The following is a 21,407-nucleotide window of genomic DNA, read 5'->3' on the forward strand; positions in this document are numbered from 1 at the left end:
TACTGTTGATTATATGTTTATAAGGAAATCGAGGAATCTTCAATAATCGATAATCGTATTTGTGCATATTATTCATTATGCTTTATTAATATAATGATTTCCGAGATTCATTTCGGAAGACGTACGAGTCAGAGAGTTAATCGTTCTTTTTAAAAATTCGTAAACTAGATAACTTGTTGAGTAACATGGTTGTATTATATTCTTCTTCTTTTTTATTTTTTCATGCCAATTGTCTTATAATCATTTTATTTTTTAGATTTGTTGATTAAGTTTTTATAAATGAAAAAATAGTTAATAGAGATTAATAAATAAACCCGTTCAATTCAAATTATTGAAATGTATAATGAAACTTTCAAAGATATTAATCAAATTATTTCACTATGTTTGAAAATAGAATGTCAGTATAATATTCTCACATTTCAATTCATAACTATTTGACAGAATTTTGGGCCAATTAATTGTATTATTTTTTGTTTCTTATTTTATTTTATGTTAAAATTTTATTATTGTATTTAAATATTTTTTATTTAATTTGTAATAATATTTTTTTTAAAAGGTAATGCAATATGATATAAATAAGAATTGTGTAAACATAAATATAAAAATATTACAAAAATAATAGTGTCTAAAATGTCACTAAACACACTCGAAACACAACGAGATTAATCATTTAGAAAATATAAGGTAAAATGATCATTAAGAACTAACCTATCACAGTCTCCATCGATTTCCAAAAGAGCCATCCTCTATCGTCATTATTATCATATAAAATACAATATTTTAAAATAATATCACTATATCATTATTATATTATATTAATTTTCTTATAAATTCTATATACCATTAAATGCAATTTATCTTTATTTTAACATGTATCAAAAACTATTTTGTGTTCTTAACACACCAACTTATAGTTTTCTAATAACATTTTCGTGTTAATGTTTCGTTTTTTTCTTCAACTATCATAGTCTCAAAGTTTTTCTTTCGTTATTGTTTCACTTCAGCAGATCATACTCATAATTTTGTTGGTTTTAATTCAACCTTATGATACATTTTTTTTAAAATTAAAAAGAAGAAGTAGCATGACACCCCACCGTCATGCCCCCCACTTCAACTTAAAGTGATTTCAGATAAAATCGAACTCGTGACTTTTTGATCTCTTAAGCCGACTCTTTATCACTAGGCTATTTACTTAATCAAATCATTGTCATCCCATTGTTGGATTAATTACAACACTCACAAGTAACGAGTAACCTCAGAGTTCTTTTTCAGTTGTTGTTTCACTTTAGCGTCAATATCCATGAGATTCTATATCACTTGTTGGTTCATTAGTCAATTACAACACTCACGAGTTTATTGTGCTAGAATAATACATAACATCAACAATTCACAACCTCGTCTTTAATTTTTAAGTTGTTCAAAACTTTTTATCTTAAGTTTGAGAAGTGGTACTATCATAATATATATAATACTATATTGATAAGATATATTATCACAATATTAAAATAATAATATAATTATTAATATATATATAACCTACAACCTTCTAAATATAACTTTTAATACCATTTTTTCTATATTCTAACTTTTATACATGTGAAAAGAATTTTCTAATAGTTCTGGAGGATACTAGACCCATGGAAATAGAGGTTTTTTTTTAGATTTTATTAAAAGTAACTAATAAAAATAAAAGTAAAACAAGAGAAAAAAAAAATGAAAAATAAATCGATTACTAAGGGATAGCTCCTTGTCAAATGTTGATTTTTGACCCTTGAATCCCTTCTCCTACTAGTATTCTCATTTGTCAAAATTTCATTCTTCGGTAATACTATAGTCAAACTCTCAAAATCCTTCCTTTGAAAAACAAAATTTAAATACCAAACAAACAATAAATATAAGTATTAAATTTTCTTTTCAAATAAGTATTCTTTCTTTGGTCCTCACATTTCAAAAATGAATTTTAAGAGAACGTGTTTCAGGTCCTCAGAGAAATAATCTGGTGGGCAACAGTGTTTTTTTCTTCTTATTTTCATATTTCATTACTTTTATTTTCTCTAATGGCATGCATATGTCGTTATTCTCAAACGAATATCTTTATTTTTCAAATCACATGGACTATTTTATATATAAAAGAAGGTAACTCGTGTTTCAATACTCGAGGACTATATACAAGTTCATTTTTACAACTATCAACCTCTCTTTATTCTCGAGTGTACCCCGAGATTTTCAAATCTTATTTTAGTAAAGAATCAATGTGTCATTTAAAATTACAAATATATATAACAACAAACATCACAATAATTATAAACAAATCAATAAAATAAAATAATACTAAGATAGGCAATAATCTTTGGATTTTAAACAATTTCATGCATATACATTTAAGTAAAACAATAATAAAAAAAGAATACAAAACACAGTAACAAAAGCAAATAGAAAATAAACAATATAAAAAAATTGAAGTAACATAGAAACTCTGATAATAATTGGAGTCCACCTGATAACTCATTAGGAGAAACCGGGAAAAATGACATAAACCTCTTGGAGTTTTATGTTATATATTGTTTAGGTCATCGATTGTTACTATGAACCTCGACTAAGGTAGTGTGGTAGTGTAAACTTATGCAGAAGATTAAACGTACTTTAGTCGAATATCAGTCACAAACAAAGACTTAAAAGAGATAGCAGAAAGTACGAAACAAAAGAATAGTTTATGTTATTCTTGATTTTGTGGATCGAATTAATGACCTAATCCATTTATATACACGAATTAATGACCTAATTTATTTGTGTGTCAACATCTGAATTCCTTGCCTTCTTAAAGTTTTTCCACTTAAATTCCCAATGAGCATGGTTGAATGTTGCTCAACATTTTATATGTTATTTTTTTTTTTCTTTTCTTCTAAACATTTGAAAATATTATGAATATTTTATAAACTGTTGATAGAGGATTCATCATAAAATCAAATATTTGATGTTCTCAAAGGAATCATTTAGTCCTCTCTATATAGTGCATATATTCTTCCTCAGTTGATATTGTACTGGGGCGTTATTGCTTTCTTAATAAGCTGTCATCTCATCATATAGTTCTTGTGAAATTACTCTAAAAGTGTACCTTATTATTTTTATTTTTTGATTGTGTTCACTATCTAAGTCTTTACTAGCATCAACCATCTCCAAAGCGTTGTTCTTTTTAAGATCATTAAGAGTCTTGTAAGAATCATCGATGAAGCATGTCATCATCTTCAATAGTAGACCAAGACTAAGCCGGGTGCTATAACTCCATTTGAATTAGTCAGTCGAGTAAGGATCATTCTCCTCCATGTAGATACAGAGGATATTCCGATCACATTTTTTTCAACTATACGTGTTTGATCGCTAAAGGATCTTATTATCAAAAAACTTCTTTCATATTTATTCTTAATAAGACAAGTGTTTTTTTTTTGTAAGAAACAAAAGAATGGTTTATGTTATACTTGATTTTGTGGATTGAGAATTATTGATCCAATCCATTTATATGAATTTAGGAAATAATCCTAATTAATAAAAGTATAAAATTATCCTAATCATCTCTACAATGGTTTAAATATGTGATAAAACTTTAAATAAGATATTCTCAATATGGTTTTGAAATATATCATATACACGGGAATCTTGTTATTGAAAATCCTTCTATTTTTCAAGCCAAATATTATATCACATGATTGTTGGAATTGGAAGCCATTTTTCTCTATCTGGATAAGATGGGTCTAACAAAAGGAACAATAGTAAATGTTTTCGTTATTAGAAAAGTACTTATTGGTGTGTATGTGGCTATATACATGCTATTTAACTTTAGAGTTAATGAGTTGGACTTAGAGTAGTTTAATCAATGTGACCTAATGTTTTATTCTATAAATATCGTATATTATAGGGTTTTAGCCCTAAGAGTGAAATAATATATTTGACGACACTCCCGAGGACATATGTAGTTTTGGTCGAACCTCGTTATATATTGTGTTTTTTCTTTTTCTTTCTCTATTATTATTAGTATACGTGGTTACTCGAATCAACAATTGGTATCAGAGCGTCGTTGAGATTTAACCTAAACTAATTAAATAAAAAGAGGTCGTATTATGCGTTCGGGATCTAATTCTCAGAATAGATCGACAACGGTGGTGGAGGGGAAATGATGAAGTTTGCTTGACTAGTCAAAGCTTCAGTAGCGATAACAATAAATATGAATCTTCTTTGTTAGTCGGTGAAAAGTTAGAAATAGGGTTTCGATTTTCTCTTTGTTGCTTGAAATAGATAGACAGAATCTGAAGAAAAGAGGAAGATTTTTAGATCTGATCTTTTCAATCCATGAAATAATAAAGATATAAATATATATTTTAAAAAATGAGAGAGGAGTTAGTAGCAGCAAATGACAGCAGGAGAGATAAACAAATCATAAAGTTTAGGACTTCCTTGATTTAGATCGTGTTTGTTTGTCAAAATAAGTAAAAGACTTAGATTCCTGATTTCAACAAGTTTTTGAGGCTTTGTTTAAATTTGGTTTAAAACTTTTTTTATTTGTGTATGAAATTGTTTGGTTTGTCGTTTAAAGTGAATATTTAAGCGTGTTAAGATGTCTTCTAGTGCTATATTTAAAGTTAAGAAAGTTCAATGGAACAAATAATTTTGGTCTGTTCCAAACGAGAGTTAAAGATATGTTGGTACAACAAGGAATTATGAAAACATTGTGTGCTGAAAAGCCAATAGGATTGGAAGACAAAGATTGGGAAGAGTTGCAACAACGGGCATCGAGGACCATACGACTTTGTTTGACAAATGAATCATGTATCATGTGATGAATCTACAATCTCTAGTTGATATATGGAAAAAATTAGAAGCTTAATTTATTTCCATCTCGTTGACGATCAAGTTGTATCTAAATTAGAGGTTATATAGGTTAAAGATGCATGAGGGTTTGGATTTGACTCGGCAGTGAATGTCTTCAATTAGATAATCATAGATCTAGCGCAATTTGATGTGAATATTGATGATGAAGACAGAACAATGATTCTTTTGTGTTCGTTATTGTCCTCTTATGAGCATATGGTGACTACTCTAACATATAAGAAAGATACTATCAAATTTGAAAAAATTACTACAACATTGTTGGCCCAAAACCAACTGAAGTAGAATGCAGAAGAAAATTCTTAATCTGACAGTTTATATGTTACGGAAAATTAAGGTCGTGGAAGAAAACGATTGAAATAGTGTTCTGAAAGAGTAAAATTCATATCCAAATCAAGAAGCAAAAAGATGTTTCATTGTTATAATTGTAAAAACCGGGACATATAAAGAAAAATTGTCCAAAACGATTAATGATGTTGAATCTTCTAAATCGGTGAATGTTGTCCAGAATGACGACTTCGAGCGGAATGATGGTGATATAATTTCAATTACAAGCAATAAATTAAACGATGCATAAATAATGTAGTATGATTGACATGGGTAAAGTCAAAATTAAGATGTATGACGATACTGTTAGAAATTTTCGTAATGTTAGGCATATACCTGAAATGAAGAAGAATTTGATCTCATTAGATACTTACATGAAAAATGTGTATTCTCAAAAAATATGTGAGAATCGGAAAACCATTATCGTAAAGGTTCGTGAACAAATTTACTATCAAATGTCAATATTATATCTTCATTTCTTTGTGAAATCTTTTACTATTGATTATATTATAATTCAAATAAATTTATTATGAAGGTTAAAAATTTGTTCTATAAAGTGAGTTGAATTAGTCATTTAGCTAATCGATTTTCTCAAGAATATGTGATTTCCATAATTAGTTGGACAAGGTGTTTATATTTTTGTTTCGGGTGGGCAGAAGTTCACATAAATCTTAACATTTATTCATACATGTGAATAAATATTCAAATAGTTGTAACGATACATGTTTTGATAGCTCTTCCATGAGTCTACACGATCTTAATTCAAATAACGATCATGTCGTTATTGATATATATGGACTTTTTTTTCATCGACAATTGATAACCCATCAATGACTATGTATGTCTATATATATTGCTACCTAGTGTGTATAGTCGATAATGATCAATAATATCAGGAAATGAGGTTTTAACAAAGATTCTTGTCAATTGCTTCATTACTTGAATACAAACATATATGCCCATATATAGTTGTTTTTAAAATAACAATTATTAATTATCATAAAATCACAAAGACCACAATAGTGTAAAAGAATTCAACAAAAATAATAAATAAATAAAACAAAGAGAAAAAGTCATAGGAAGGTCCCATTGGGGTACCTAGCTAATTAGTTGGATCTAATCTTCTTCACAAAATGATTCATTAATCTTTGGCGATGGCGATAGTGGCGGTGGAGGGGGAGGTGGCGGTGGAGGTGGTGGCGGAGGTTTTACGATGGGCGAAGGCTCTTTCGTTGATGGTAGAAGCAATATTGCCGGAGGCTGCTGGAATGAAAGAAGGAGGGTTTGAACCGGGCGGTGGAATGACGGGTCTAGATTGAAGAGACTGTAGAAGATGAGTTTTCCTTATAATCATCCAATTTCCTTCTAATTCTTTAGCTTCCAATTCCATTAATACTCTGCTACAATATCCCATTGGCATGCAAAGAAGAAGCACAAGTACCGCAAGGATCATTGAAATTTTCATTATTACTCCCATGGATATGATATATTTATCTCAACACACAATTATAACACAAGACAGATAAATTAATTGGATATTAATTAAAGAAGATATGAATTTATGATGAAATCTTGTATAATTAAAGAATGAAGGTGGTCATGAAGTGCCATTTTATATGTTCATTTTTGGCCAATTGACATGTATTTGCCTAGTGTCTTTCCTTTAGTAGACTTATGATATTTTAGGTGTATCATCATTTGACTGTTGACTTTTTTGAATCATTTTACGCTGCTAATTGAACCTTGAAACTTGAATTGCAGTTTGATTTATTCTAAGATTGTGGAAAAAATTCATATTTGTGCTATATATTTTTAATTCATAAGTATAAGTTTCTTATCATTTTAAGTTAAATTTCAAACCATATTAGGTCTAAAGTGAATGTATTTGTATTTTATTTTTTTCAATTTTGATTTGTTTATGAATGAAGAGAGAAAATTATTAGATTGAATTCCACATATGAATTATACATGAAAACTAATAAAATAATGATATTATCATAATTTATAATATTGTGATAATATTATATATATATATATTATATATTATATATTATATATTATATATTATATATTAATATTCCCTCAAACTCACGCTGCAACAAAAATAAATATTGAGAGTTTGTCAATCAGAAAACGAAAGCGCGAAGTCGAGTGCACTTTTGTAAATATATCAGTAATTCACTACAACAACAACATGAATAACAAGAATGTACTTATCATTCTTAATCTCCTTCTCTTCCTTCTCTTATACCCAATCCATTGATTATTCACCCAAAAATCAGCTCTTATTCGATTCAGACCAACCAAAATCAACAATTCACAACAACCAAACTAAACTCATTAAATCATCGTTCACAAACACTATAAAAAAACCAAACCAAATTGAACTTATTCTCAACAACAACCAAGACCAATTAAATCAAGTTTCACAAACATAAAGAAAACCCAAAACAAATTCAACTCCCTATTCACAACAACAATCAAAATCAAGACCAATCAAACCAAGTTTCACAAACATATGGAAAAACCAAACAAAATTCAACTCTCTATTCTTAACAAAACAACCAATATCAATACCAATAAATTAAAATACTTAAGTGTTAATAGACTAAAATACATTTAAGTACTAATTAAGATAATAAAAGTAATATATCTAACAAATGATTAGAACCCTCTATCAATGACTAAGGTAACCATGAATGAAGGCAGTGGAAGACTATAATTTGATTAACTCAAGAACGATAATAAGGCTCTAATATCATGTTAGAATGAAGAGATAAAATTAATGTATTTATGTGGATAAGACATGGAAACTTATATATTATTTTATATTTTAACAATTTCAAATTTATAAAAAAATGTTCTATTTTTGTGTTATATATATATATATATATTTAAAAATAATTTACAAATTTTGTAATATTTCTAGCTTTTTAGCAACTTTAATTTGTTACAAAGTTGCATTATTTACATTATATATTAGGCATACAAAATAAAATTTCTATTATTTTAAGTTAAATTAAAAATATATATTCATCTTAATGTCATTGCATTTAGAACCCTATTTTTTTGTAACTTTAGTTTATCTAAATTTACTAAAAATGTTCTAATCAGTCACATATTTGATACTCATCGGGCTTTATATTTATCAATTGACTGCTTGTGCTTTGTGAGTTTCCTTTTGCCTCATCTTTCACTGATAATGTAATGTTTTTATTTATTTATTTAAATGAAATCTTTTATATTTTTATTGTATGAATGCATGATGCATTTAAAAAAAACATGGATCTGGGCATGAATTAAATACATCAAATATAAAATACAAATAAATAAATATACATATATATATTCCCAATATATCAAACAAATTGCTCCATACATACATAAATAAATACAAACATATCAATAGTTATTTTTTCTAAACAATACTTATTATCACATATTCGTGAATAGCGCCAAAGAATTTCACAAACTAACAAGAGATAAAAATAAAATAAATTCATACTATTAATAGATCATGCATTAAAATTAATCATTCTTTGGCGACGACAGGTGAAGATATGCGTCGAGGAAAGTGTCGGACAAAGGCTCTTTGGGTGATGGTAGAAGCAGTAGTACTGGCTGAGGGTCCGGGAATAAAAGTAGGAGGGTTTGAACCCGGAGATGGGATGATGGGTCGACCCGACTGAAGAGAATGCAAAAGATGGTTCTTCTTCATTATTAACATCCACTCTCCTTCCAATTCTAATCCTTTATCTTCTTTCATTAGTAGTCTGCTACATCCCATTAATGGCATGCAAAGAAGAAGCATAATTGATAGGATTGAAGAAACTCTTACTCCCAAGGATGATCTCATTATTCGATCTCACACAAAATAACACAAATAGATATTCGAAAGAGAAATTAATGGGACGGAGATTGGTGCAAACAATTAATGAATGAATGATGAAATATTCTTGTATAATGAATTGAAATGGTTATGGTGAATTAAGTGGCATTTTATATGTTCATAATGTGTTGGTTTGGCATGAATTTTCTAGTATCTTTCTTTTGATAGACTTATAATGCTTCTTTAGGTGTTACAGTTGACTGTTGACTTCAATGAATTTGTTACTCTGCTTGAACCTTGAAAGTGTCCTAGCTAGATTAAGGGAAAAATAATATATTATATATGTATATGATTTCTAGACTAGATTATTAGTACAATTATCTAAAAAAAAGTTAAATGTTTTGGTGGAAAATGGAAATGATCCCAGATGTAATATTATAAATTTTATTAACTAAATCCTCTGTTTGTTTTTTTAATCATGTTTCTCTTTTATGTTATTGCTAGTTGTTTGTTTAAACTTTTTTTAATGAAAATGAAATGTTTCTTTTCTAGAAAATATTAATAAACCAGTTCAATTCAAACTTGTTGAAATGTATAATGAATGAAATTATCAAAGAAGTTAATCAAATTATTTCACTATGTTTGAAATATAATGTCAATATAGTATTCTCACATTTCAATTCATAACCATTTGACTATTAATTTGGCACTTAGGATGTTTATTTAAAAACTGAAATTGAAATTAAACTTTTTTAATTTATGTTATGTACAAAATAGTTCATTAATATTATTCATAATGTCTTTATTATAACGATGTCAGAAGTTAGATCAACGAAAAAATATAATGATTCGTTTGGGACCTCGTTGCTTTTCTCGGGACTTTCGAGCCAATTAAGTGTATTAAATTTTATTTTCTAGTAATCTACATTTTAATGTTAAGTTTTTGTTGCATTGTTTAAACGATTTTTATTTAATTTGCGGTAATAATTTTTTTTAAATAGTTCATACAACCTTATATAAATAAGAATCGTTTAAACATAATAACAACAAAAATACAAGTGAACACTCTCAAAACAAATGAGATTAATTATTTAAAGAAAAACAGTAAAAGTATAATGTAAAATGATCACCAACAAGCAAACATTTCATAAAATTTACCATTAAGAGCTCGAAAATTCTCAAAATAATGAATGAATTTACCGACCATCTTTATCATTTTTTCAGAAGAGACATCATTTTTTCTTCATTGTTATTATATATATATATATATATATATATATATAATATTATATTTTTAACATATTATCACAATATTATAATAGTGTTTGTATCATTATTATATTAGTTTTTTATAAACTTAATTTAATGTATATATATTAAACATTACCTAGGTAAATTGTATATATATCATTTAATACAATTTTTCATTATTCTTGGTTTTCAAGCTATTTTTCAGTTCTTGATTACACCAACCCATATTCTTCCACTGCCTTCATCAATGGTTACTCTAGTAATTGATTGAGTTCTCTAATAAATCTATTATTATATTTTTCTAATAATATTTTTTTTATTATAGATATTTCATTTTAATTCAGCTATTATAGTCTCGTAGTTTTTCTTTTAGTTGTTGTTTCAACCAGGGGCGGAGCCACACAGGGGCTAGGGTGGGCTCCAGCCCCACCTAAATTAAAAAATTAAAATAAAATATGTTATATAAATGTTTAACATGTAACTGATAGCTCAGTTGGCAATCTAAATGTATTCCGATATGGAAATATCATTTTAATCAAATGGATGAAATTAGACGAGCTTATATCAAGATGAGATCATATCAACCTATTAAGGATGAGTACCCACCGACCAAATTTGGAAATCAAAATCGACGGTTCCAAAGTCATTGGCTTAAGAAATTTACTTGGTTAGAATACTCTCCTTTGAAAGATGTTGTTTTTTGTTTCTCATGTTTCTTGTTTGAACATAAGCAACCCCAAAAACCTACATTTACAATAGATGAATTCAAATATTGAAAACGAGTTAATGATGAGGATAAATGCTCTTTTGTTATGCATATAGGATGTAATATTTCACCACATAATAGGGCAGTTGAATATCTTGATAATTTAATGAATATTATTGTCATATTGACAAATTACTAAATGCACAGCCTTCAGATGAAAAATAAAATAACAGATTACGGCTTACAACAACTATTAAAAGCACTCGGTGGCTCACTTTGCAAGCGTGTGCATTGAGAGGGCATGACGAGTCTCCATCTTCTATTAATCGTGAAAATTTTATCGAAAAAAAAAACGAAGCATAGAAAGTTAAATCTGAGATGCAAGTTGGAGTCAGCCCCAGGTAATTTTTCATCCTGGCTCCGCCCCTGGTTTCAACTCAACAATTAATGCCTATATTTTTCTTGGTCCTAATTCAACCATATAAGATTGTTTACTACTTATTTAGTTAATACATTAGTATCCCGTTGTTGAATGGATTGCAACAGTATTCACGAACGGATAGAAGCAAAAACCGAAAAAATTAAACTAAATCAACAAAAAAAATCGATCAAACGAGTTGTGATTGGTTCATAATTTCCTGTACCGAGTTAGTTTGTTTGGCGATTTAAATAATAAAAAATTGACGATTTAACTATATATATATATTTTAATAAATATCTTTTTAGTCTAATCGTAAAGTTGAACTTAAATTATTTTTATTTAAACTATTTTATTTAATTAATATTCGAACATGTTTTTTTAAATTAAATATTTTTTTTACTTAGTGATTTAAAAAATAAATTTATATAATTTAATTTTAGTTTTTTATTATTTCTTTATATTCAGTTTTTATATTATATAAATTTGTTAATTTTTCAACGATTAAATTATAAATAGACTGAAACGATCTTATAACCAATCAAATTAATCTAAATCGACATTTAATTGTCAATCAACATATGAAGATTTTAAGAAATCGGCAACAACTATTTTGGGATGAATTTTTTTATGAAAACATTTACAGAAACGAACCACTTACCCCTCTACTCACAACTAACTTCATAGGTTTTTTTTCAGTTGTTTTTTGTCTCAACAATCAATACCCATGAAATTCTACAATAGTAAAAATTGGGCATTTCCTAATCAAATTAAATTACCGACTAGCCTAAATCTAGTCCTAATTAAAACCTATTTAATACCGAAAAGTTAAATCCGGTCATCAATACCCTTGTAAGCCTATCCTAGTTTTATCGGTATTTATTGAATGAGTATTGAGGAAAGTATTTTAACACAATCATAATTAAAAGCTTAAAAAACTCTTAATATTCGTAACACATTATCTTTCTTATTATCCCGTTAGCCGAAGCACTCCCTCCGCAGTCCTCCCACTAAAACCCTCTGAATTCCTCCCATCATACCCTCTGAATTCCTCCCATCATACCCTATGAAGCACTTTGTCGAAACCCTCCTGACAAAGAACTTTTGACAAGGCCCTTTGGACGGATCCCTCCGGTAGGGGTGAGCAAACAGGTAAACCCAACCCGTATTACCCAACCCATATTCACCAAAACTAAATTTACCCAACCCATAACCCAGCTCATATTATTTACTAATATGGGTTGGGTATGGATTGAGTAACTCAAATTAATTTTTTATTTTTTCATTTAACATGTATTTGACTCATTTAACATATTTTTATCCGTTTAACACGTTTTTAACATGTTTAACACGTTTTTCATGTTTTTTGGCATGTTTAACACATTTTGACACGTTTAACACTTTTTCACGTTTTTGACACGATTAACACGTTTTTCATATGTTTTCACGTTTTTGGTACATTTAACACGTTTTGACACGTTTAACACGTTTTTGACACGTTTTTCACGTTTTGACACGTTTTTCACAATTTAACACGTTTTTGACACATTTAACACGTTTTGACACGTTTAACACATTTTTCACGTTTTTAACACATTTGATACATTTTACACATGTTTAACACATTTTTCACATGTTTAACACATTTTTCACGTTTTTGGTATGTTTAACACATTTTTAATACGTTTAACACGTTTTCACATTTTGACATATTTATCACGATTTTGACACGTTTTTCACGTTTTTGACATGTTTAACACATTATTTATACGTTTAACATGTTTTTCATATTTTGGCACGTTTTTGACATGTTTACACATTTTGACATATTTAACACGTTTTTAGCATGTTTAACATGTTTTCACATGTTTAACATGTTTTAGCACGTTTAACAAAATTTTAATACATTTAACACGCTTTTACATGTTTAACCGTGCCAAAAATATGATAAACGTGTTAAATGTGTCAAAATGTGTTAAACATGTCAAAAACGTGTTAAATATGTCAAAAACGTGTTAAATGTATCAATAATGTATTAAATGTGCCAAAACGTAAAAAAAACGTGTTAAACGTGTTAAAAACATGAAAAATCTGTTAAACATATCAAAAACGTGTTAAACATGCAAAATAAATGTAAAAAACGTGTTAAACGTGCCAAAATGTGTCAAACATGCCAAAACATGTTGTATTTGCAAAAAATCTGTTAAACGTGCCCAAAACTTGTCAAAATGTGTTAAACGTGCCAAAACATGTTTAATATGTCAAAAACATGTTAAATGTGCAAAAACATGTTTAAATGTCAAAAATGTGTTATACAAGCTCTATTTCTTTTTCACTAAACCTAAGCAATCAAAATTAGGTGTTTATAATGCTTCATTTAGTATTATTTTCTCCATTTTGTTCCTAAGACTGGGTTAGTTTCAATGTCCCATAGTCAAACTCAAGTCTTCTATGTCTATTTGTTAGTGAAGTTGTGCATAACAGGTTGTGTTTATGTTAAATTTAACCAACTCAATCCTTCTAAGCCTTCTATTCCTTATATTCCATAACCATATATTTATTGTATATTACATTACTGCCCTAGCTGCATCATTGAGAAAAAAAAGTAATAATACATCCAAATAAACAAATCAAGTTCAAGAGCATGATACAATTATTACACAATATGCTAATGTAGCACCGCCTATAATTATACATAATAATATTGATAAGAATATAATACATATACAATTATACCTTCAACGATCATATAATTTTTATGTATAAAATTTAAAATGATAATCATTTTCTAAAAAAAATCAAACTTATTTTCTCTAGCTAAATTGTTTATTTGATAAAGATCTTATTTAAAATAAACTCAAACATTATTTAAATTTTAATATTTAGTATTTGTACATTTTAAATATCAAAAGTAAAAAACTGTTCAATGTAATGGGGATATCATATAATAGAGTCTAAAGTAATTAATACAGACCATATATAAGGGTGTCCTCAATAACAAATACCATCTTATATTATGCCGTGTTCATTTCCTAAGTTAGTAATATCTTCTTCGATAATTTATTAGTCATCACACTTGTCATTTTATCGTTAATAGATTACAACGCTCACGAGTTTATCGGGATTAAAGAATAAATAACATAAAATTCACAATCTCGTTTTCAATTTCAAGTTGTCCAAGTCTTTTTACCTTTTGAGTTTGTGAAAGGATCTGTCCTATAGAATAGAGTATTGTAAGATATTATCACAACATTTTAATAATATTGTGATAATATTATTATTATATTATTATATTATATTATTTTTTTATAAATTTAATATAAGGTATATATTATACATAATTCATGTAAAAATTCCTCTATGGAACATGTGAACAGATTTTTCTGATAGTTCTTGAGGATACTAGACAGATGGAAAATTAGTTTTTTTAGATTTTATTAAATATAACTAATAGAAAAGTAAATAAGAGAAAATAGATACTAAGGGATATCTCCTTGTCTAAGTTGATTTTTGACCATTGAATCCCTTCTACTGCTATTCTCATTTGTCAAAATTTCAAACTCTCAAAATCCTTCCTTTGTAAAACGAAATTTAAATACCAAACAAACAAAAAAATAAGTAGTAAATTTTTTTAAATAAGTATTATTTCTTTGGTCTCACCTTTAAAAAATGAATTCTAAGAAAACGTGTTTTAGGTCCTCAGAGACTTAATCTGGTGGGTAACAGTGTTTTTTTTTTCATCATGTTTAATGACTTTTTATTTTCTCTAATGTCACACCTATGTTATTATTCTCGAATCGAATCTCTTTTATTTTTCAAAAAACATGGATTGTGTTATGATACTTGAGAAAACAATTCATCTCACTCCACTGTAAACTCTATAAGTTCATTTTTACAACTATCAACGGTCTCTTTATTCTCGAGTATACCCCAAGATTTTCAAATCTTATATTAGTAAAGAAATAATATGTTATTTAAAATGAAAGCTATATATATAAAAACAAACATCTCAATAGTTATAAGCAAATAAATAAAATAAGATAATACTTAGCTAGGCAATAACCTTTGGATTTAAAACAGTTTCATTCATATACATTTAAGCAAAACAAAAAAGAAGAATACAAAACACAATAAAAAAAATAGAAAAATAAACACTATAAAAATTGATGCAACATAGAAACTATTGGAGTCCACCTGATAACTCATTAGAGAAGTCGGGTCGGGTCGGGTCGAGGAAAGGAAGGAGCATCAACCTCGTCTTGGAGTTTTATGTTATATATCGTTAGGGCCGGATTTTGGGCCCAATACAAATTTAAATTTTGGGCTTTTAGAGTGGTAAATTTTTAATTATATAAAATGAGATTTAAATGATTAATATAATATAATAAGGAAATAAGAGATTAAAAAGAAGATAAAAAAAGTTATATATATATTGTATAATATATATTTAATATTAAATGAGAGAAATAAAAGGAAAAGATAAGATTAATAATTTAATATTATTAAATATTAAAAATGGGGGCCTATAAAGGTGAGGAGGCTTATGCAATTGCATTGGTTGTCTTACCCCAGAGTCGGCCCTGTATATCGTATAGGTCATCGATTGTTATTATGAACCTCGACTAAGGTAGTGTGGTAGTGTTAAGATCTTATATCAAAGATTAAATGTACCTTAATCGAATATCAATCACAAACAAAAATGATTTTCAGACTTAAAAGATATATCAGAAAGTAAGAATCAAAAGAATAATTTCTTAATTTTGTGAATGATAATTAATGACCAAATCAATTTATATAAATGAATTTAGGAAACAATCCTAAGCAAAAGTATAAAAGTATAATCTTCTACCAGATTGTTCAAATATGTGATAAAACTTTAAATAAAATATTTCTTGTTATTAAAAATCTTTCTATATATTTTTCTAGCCAAACATTATATCACATGATTGTTGGATTGGAAGCCACTTTTTCTTATCTCGATAAGATGGGTCTAACAAAGGAACAATAGTAAATGCTTTGTCTTTATTATCTCACCATTAGTGTATAAAAGTACTTAGTTTGAATATTTAATATTCCAATAATAATAACCAAAAGGCAATGCAAGTAGTACTAAGTCAAATTGTATGAATTGATTACAAATACTTGGAGCTTACATAAAATATTCTCTTAATGAGATATAAATATCATTAAACTTATCAAACAAAGTCTTTTTGAGAATATTCTAAGAACAATTTATATTAATATAAACAAATTTACTATCAGATGTCAATATTATATCTTCATTTATTTGTGAATTCCTTTACTATGATTTTATTATAATTCTAATAAATTTAGTATGAAAGTAAAAAATTAGTTTGGTAGAGTGAGTTGAATTAGTCGGTGATTAATCTTATAACATATAAGAAAGAAACCATCAAAGTTGAAGATATTAGTGCAGCATTGTTGACTCAGAAAGAAACCATCAAGGTTGAAGAAATTAGTGCAACATTGTTGGCTCGAAAGTAGGATAATGGAGTAAATTCTCAATCCGACATTCTTATGTTACAGAAAATTAAAGTCGTGGAAGAAAACAAAGAAAATAGTATTCTGAAAGAGGAAAATCCAGATTCAAATCAAGGAGTAAAAAAGAAGTTTCGTTGATATAACTGCAGGAAGCTAAAACATATAAAGAAAAATTGTCCAAAACGATTAATGATGTTGAATCTTCCAAATCGGCGAACGTTGTCCAAAAAGACTACTCAAAACAGAATGATTGTGTTGTAATTTCAATTACAAACTGTCAATTCAAGGATGCATGGATTCTTGATTCAGGATGTTCACATCACATAACGCCTAACAAATAGTTGTTCAATTCATACGAGTTAAGTAATTTTGGTTATGACTTAGGTGACAATAGATGATGTAATATTAATGGCATGAGTAAATTCAAAGTTAAAATGCAGTATGGCCGGCCCTGAGAATTTGGGCCCAATTCAAATTTAAATTTTGTGGCCCATAATTTTTTTTAATTAATATTTATATATAATATAAAATGAGTAATATATTATAATATGGAAGGAGATAAAAATAGAGATAAAAAAGTTATATATATATTATATAATATATATTTAATATTAAAAGAGAAAAAAAGGGAAAAAATAAGATTTATAATGTAATATATAATTAATAATAACATTATATGAAAAATTGGGAGCCCTATTGCCTTGCCTTACCCTAGGGTCTGTCCGGTCCTGAATGTATGATGATACTTATAGAACTCTTTCTAATATTAGACATATACCTGAAATGAAGAAAAATCTGAGAACCGGGAAACATTAAAATTCGTTAAGTTACATTAATTATTATGAACAAATTTACTATCAGATGTCAATATTATATTTTCATTCTTTATGAATTCTTTTAATATGAATATATTATAATTCAAATAAGTTTATTATGAATGTTAAAAATTCGTTTTATAAATTGAGTTGAATTATTCAGTGAGTTATTCGATTTTCTCAAGAATTTGTGAGTCCCATAATTGGTTGTTGGACAACGTGTTTGTATTTTTTTTTTCAGGGTTGGCGAAAGCACACCTAAATCTTAACATTGATCCGTCCATGTGAATAAATATTCAAATAGATATCTTGTCAATTGCTTCATTACTTGAATACAAACATATATGTCCATATATAGTTGTTTTTAAAATAACAATTATTAATTATCATAAAATCACAAAGACCACAATAGTGTAAAAGAATTCAACAAAAATAATAAAAAAATAAAACAAAGAGAAAAAGCCATAGGAAGGTCCCATTGGGGGTACCTAATTAGTTGGATCTAATCTTCTTCACAAAATGATTCATTAATCTCATTAATCTTTGGCGATGGCGATAGTGGCGGTGGAGGGGGAGGTGGCGGTGGAGGTGGAGGTTTTACGATGGGCGAAGGCTCTTTCGTTGATGGTAGAAGCAATATTGCCGGAGGCTGCCGGAATGAAAGAAGGAGGGTTTGAACCGGGCGGTGGGACGACGGGTCTAGACTGAAGAGACTGTAGAAGATGACTTTTCCTTATAATCATCCAATTTCCTTCTAATTCTTTAGCTTCCAATTCCATTAATACTCTGCTACAATATCCCATTGGCATGCAAAGAAGAAGCACAACCGGAAGGATCATTGAAATTTTAATTATTACTCCCATGGATATGATATATTTATCTCAACACACAATTATAACACAAGACAGATAAATTAATTGAATAATAACTAATTAATGAAGATATGAATGATGAAATCTTGTATAATTAATGAATGAAGGTGGTCATGAAATGCCATTTTATATGTTCATTTTTGGCATGTATTTGCCTAGTGTCTTTCGTTTAGTAGACTTGTGAATTTTTAGGTGATCATCAGTTGACTGTTGACATTTTTTTTAATCATTTTACGCTGTTAATTGAACTTTGAAACTTGAAAGGGTCCAAAAAATGTTAATTATTATAATTTATAAAAGAAAATCAATTTGGTTATTACACTAGATTGTTAATTAATTAATTAATTAATATCAGCTATTAGTCCTATAATCCATTGTTTTTTTAATTTGGATTTGTTGATGAATTTTTATAAGAGAAATTTTGTTAATAGAGAAATTAATAAATAAACCTGATCAATTCAAATTATTGAATTGTGTATAATGAAATGGTCAAACAAGTTAATAGAATTCTTTCACTATGTTTGAACTATATAAAAGGTCAATATATATAATCTCATATTTCATTAATTCATTATAAACCATTTGACTGTTAATTTGGCTCTTAGGATATTGAATTGAAATTAATAGAATAATAATTATAATTATATTTCAAATGATAAAAATTATACATAAATACCAAAGATCACAAAATAAAATTATATGCAAGGTTGGCCTAAAATAAATAAACTAAAATATGTTTTCTGTAAATGTGAACTCTTTCTTCTAAATTACTTAACTTATAAAAAAATAGCATAAAAATAATTAAAATAAATAAAAATTGAACAACAACATTTTATGAATAATTTATTATGATTAGTCGTTGGGTTAAAACTATTTTATGATTATTCTAAAAAGTGAGAGGGTCAAGGAAACTAGACAAACTCTAGTTATGATTAAATGATGACAATCAAAAATGACCCTAAAAAAAACCTGATTAGTAGCAATCAACATACAAACAAATATTACAAACAAAGATTATAAACTTTATCAAATCTTAATTATCCTAATAATAATTTTTATTTTCATACTAACCTGTTGTATCAACATGTTGTCTTCCTCTTCCTATTGTCTTTCTTCTTCCCCTTACTCTTGCAATGAAAGAGAGATGAACTGAAAAGGTTGATGAATATTGTATATTCTTATTTTGATTTCTTTCTTTATATGAATCTGTTCTGATTTGATAGAAATAATTATTTTTCAATATTATCTTCTTCTGTATTGTTGTGGCCCTCGTGGGGTGACGGGTATTTGGGTCTTCTTTGGAGTATAACTAGAATTCAATGGGTGATGTTTAGGTCTCTCGATAATTATTGGGATGTTTGGATCAAGGTAGTAGATATAATCGTTCTGAATAGTTAGATTACTATACCTATTATTTTTTTTATGAATTATTTGGCTAGAAACGAAGTCATATTTCAATAATTATATTTGAACCATGTATATAATTCATAACTTCATTAATGTATTAATGTATTGTGTCCTACTGTCTATTATATTTATCTCAATACTCTTTATTATGTCAACTTTCTTAAATAAAATAATGATTTTTTTATCTTTAAAAAACAATAATTACATACATTTAATAAACACATAATTAAATTAAACAGGTGAGAACAAATTAATCAATTAAAGCACACAATAGTCATGACGTATATTATACCCTGTTTAATTGAAGTTGATTTTTGACCATTAATCCCTACATCCTCCACTTCTCCTTTGTCAAAAATTTCATTCTTTTCAAAAACTCAAAATCCTTCCTTCAAAAACTAAAAAAAAATGTATTACAAAACTTATTTTAATATGCGATATGTGAAAATCTTATTTTTATTTTTTTTCAAAGAAAAATCTTACATATTTTAATAAGTACAAGAGGATTACAAAACAAGAAATAATTATATATATATATATATATATATATATATATATATATATATATATATAACCAACCAACACTAATTAAATCATCATTAAATAGATTTATGTGAATAATTTAAGTGAAACAATTTTTATTAATTTATTAAAAAGTTTGATTTTTCCTAAGAATAAAATTAATTTAAAAAATTATATCTATGAATTATATAAAAATAGCATGTAGCCCGTGCATTTGCATGAGTAATGATATAAAAAACCGTGAAACAAAAATTACGATAAAAATGTGATAGCATTTTAAATTTTATTTTTAACCGTTTTAAGTTTATGGGCAGGTCAACCTACAATCTGACTCAAATATTCATTTACTCACATATATATCCAAATTAACTACAACTCTCGATCCGGCAATCCAGACATTTTGAATATATATATATATATATATATATATATATATATATATATATTATTTAGTTAAAAAGTTGAACTTATATTAATAAAATATGGCGTGTTCATCAAATTTGATATTAAATTTAAAATATAAAATCGTATTAGCCTATTTGGTTAAAGGGTTGTACTTATTTTTGTTATGAGTAAATTCGAAACATACATATAACATTTTTTATTTAAATTTTAACCGTTTAAATTTATGAGCGGGTTAACCTATAATCTGACACAAATATCCATTTACTCTCACATATATATTCAAATTAACCACAGCTCTCTCGACCCGACAATCCCAAAACTTTGAAAATTAAGGATATTATATATATATATATATATATATATATATATATATATATATTGTGGTAATTTTTTAAAAAAATATTATAAAAAAAAAACATTGATATCCTTATTATATTTTTTTTATTCACCTTTTTTTATTTGGTTTATTAGA

Source organism: Impatiens glandulifera, chromosome 5 (genome assembly GCF_907164915.1).
Source record: "Impatiens glandulifera chromosome 5, dImpGla2.1, whole genome shotgun sequence".
Lineage (NCBI taxonomy): Eukaryota > Viridiplantae > Streptophyta > Magnoliopsida > Ericales > Balsaminaceae > Impatiens > Impatiens glandulifera.